We start from the raw sequence: 3,316 nt of genomic DNA on the forward strand, positions 1-3,316 counted from the left end.
GGAATCTCGGAGCGCAGATTATCTTCAGATGGATAAAGACAGAAGTAGACAGTGTGGATGAAAAGAGGAGACGGTGGGGCATGATGGGGGCGGGGAGAAGTTGTCAGGCTAGGCAGGGAGATGTAATACGAACGTAGGAAATATACGGAAGGGAGAAGAGAGGGACGGAGAAGACCGAAAGAGGGCAGGTAAAAGATACTTGGGAGAGAGGAAAGAGCGACCGTTGGGGAATGTGAGAGGGGAATATAAGAAAGGAAACCTAGGAAAGGAGGGCAACCATGAAAGTTTCTTAAGTTTCACTAGGACAAAAACATAAACATGGATATGCGGAGGGATGCCTGAAACTAGCAAAGCCCTGCCCTCATGTGTACATAACACGGATGTTGCAATAACCAGCGCCTACCTGACCCGGCTCCCGGCAACCAGTAATGACCGGGCCACTCGCTCGCTGACTGACCCCTTGTCGAAAACGATAACTATCGGACTGGCTGAACTGCAGGAGACAGCGGCCAAAACTCCTGCGTGCTCCTCTCCTCACCCCAAACTTCAAAAACAAGCATTGGCAAGGTCAGCAAGTCAATCAGGAGCCTGCTGAAATATTAAGCATGGCACCTGTGTTGTTGCTAATACTGAAAGTTTTGCACGTGCCTGGGAGCGGGAAGGCAATGCAGAGTAAGCTGCAATGCTGTCTAAAAAAACCCACAAAAAAACAAAACAGAAAGAGAAGGGAAGGGGTGCGGCCACTAACGTTAAATCTTGCTGTACTTGTAAACAAGACATCGCCGGGTCCGCAGAGCGCCCGCGAGGCGCCGATCAGGCAGATCCTGGATTTCGGCAGGCTCCGACGAGAGGAGGGGGAGGGAGGGAGGAAGGGGGAGGCATCTGGGGAAAGAGAAGAGGTGGGAAAAGACGGGGCAGGAGAGGACACCAGGGGAGGGATCGTGAAGAGAAGCGCTCGCCAAGACAAGAGTACGGTGTCCGATAGGGGACACATGCAATCACAACAAAGCCCTGTCCTTTTCAGACTTGGGGGTGTGTCTTTTTAGCTTTGAGTAACTGAAGACGTCACAGAGAGAACCTAAAAAACACACCGAGTCCAAAAAAGACAGGGCTTAAATGGAGTGACGCCCCTATCCTCCAATTGCTGGCCAGCATTTACGAGACCAGCCAATGGAGAAGAGGGGCGGGTTTAAGCCCCCAATACTGTAAACATTAAATCTCGGCTGCGCGAACACTGCTGCGCAGTGTAACGCTAGGCCGAGACCTAAAAAGGAGGATAGTAAAGGACCTAAGAAGAATTAATACTATTGTTGTCCCATGTTGCTGTATTGTATGGTAGAGCATGCAAGGTCCAATGCCAATATCCTGCTTTAAGGTGAAGAGTCATAATTAAATATTCATTTTGTAGGTGTGTTTTTATAAAATTACATTTGTTGTGCTATGTTTTCATGAACATTCATTAGTTGTTGTCATTTTTACCTCATCATGGACCATGTCAATAATGTGTTCTCTCTGTCTAAAAACCTATGAAATGTACTGTTTTGGGATATTTGTTGCAATTGTTTTATTTTACAATTTTCCAAAATGCAGACTACATGTCACTCCTCTTACTGATTTTGTACGTAAAACTTTTCCTTGATTTTGAACTAGTCAGATTCTATGTCAGTTTGCTATTTGATATTATAGAAAAATATTTTCTTTTTTCTTAGCACGCATTTGTTGTGGTGGTCTGTCTATTGACTTTACATCTTGAGTTATATCAGAGTGTGGCTTTTGATATCATTTGAGGTTAACTGTATGTGATCCTTCTGCAAATATTAAGATGATTATTTCTCTGACTAAGTAACCATTATATCTTTAATATGAGCTTACTGCTTGCTGTAGCTCCAAAGCTAAATGCAAGTGCCTTTACCAAGGGAGCGGTGCTTTAATGGGCAGTATAGCCTGCTATGGTTGACTATAACTTCATTACACTGTTGCCCTATGAGGGCAGAATGTGTTAATTAATAAAACAAAGGTGTCCCAAAGACTGAGGAGGTTGAAACACCTCTGGTACTCCTGAATCTTTGTTTCACAGCTGTTGCTGTGAATGTTGAACAGTTAACAGCCGCATGCAGGACCACAGTGGTTAATTGTTGAACATTCACAGCAATAGCTGTTAAAGGAGGCTGAAGTCAGCCCTCGATTCTCCCTGGGCTCGACTAAACAGCTTTTCATCATTCAGTTGAGCCGGGGAGATGCAGGAGATGAGCAGAATCCCCTTCTTCCTTCTTAGATACCAGTGACACTACGAGCTATGAGAGGAGGAAGGGGGGAGGCTCCTGTGTGCCCCGCTGCAGGCTCTATCTTCTGCCTTCTCCTGCCCAAACCATATATTTCAGAGAGGCAGAGGCTGTGTATTAGGACACTGTAATGTTGAGAGCAGCGGGCCTATATCAGGTTGAATAGGCTGCTGCTGCTCCGTTGTCTTCAATGGAGATCTCAACATTTCAATGTTCCAAGCTTTGTCTTGTGAAGGATTTATTTATACTGACCCTCTGCATCATCCCTTCAGATAATTTATCAATAAAAAGCACCAACACATTGATGCCTTGTTGCTCCCATTGCTCAGCATTCAAACTCTGCATCAGCTTGAGCTTGAATTGCTGTTGCTCCGGGAGCATGGGTTGTTTAAATCTAAGAGTCTGGTTGACTGAATTATGAACCTGTTGTGATTGATACCCCCTCCTGAGGCATGAGCCGGGAGGTTGCTGTATTTTGTGTTCTGATTTATGTTACTTTGCACGTTTTTACTAGCTGTTCATCCAGCTTTTTAATTTCACTCGCTTTTGCTTGAATACGAAGCTTAATCATTGCACTGTATTTTGCATTTAATATGATCTTCCCCGCCTGACTAAAAAGCGGTGGTTATATCCTCCCCTCGCCCCCCTCGCTGCTCGCTCGTTTAAAAAACGTTTCTTCCGTCCCCAAGACTCTCACCTACCTCAGCCGATCTTGACGCTGAGTTAGCGCTGTCTTGGGCGGCCGGAATTACTTCCGCGGCCATCTTTGATTGGGGTTGCCTTCGAAGGCACTCGATTGGCCAGTATAAAAGGACATTCCTGGATTGGCTCTCTAACCTGTTGTGATTGATACCCCCTCCTGAGGCATGAGCCGGGAGGTTGCTATATTTTGTGTTCTGATTTATATTACTTTGCACGTTTTTACTAGCTGTTCATCCAGCTTTTTAATTTCACTCGCTTTTGCTTGAATACGAAGCTTAATCATTGCACTGTATTTTGCATTTAATGTGATCTTCCCCGCCTGACTGAAAAGC

The sequence above is a fragment of the Lissotriton vulgaris genome, chromosome 1_1 (genome assembly GCF_964263255.1).
Source record: "Lissotriton vulgaris chromosome 1_1, aLisVul1.2, whole genome shotgun sequence".
NCBI classification, from domain to species: Eukaryota; Metazoa; Chordata; class Amphibia; order Caudata; family Salamandridae; genus Lissotriton; species Lissotriton vulgaris.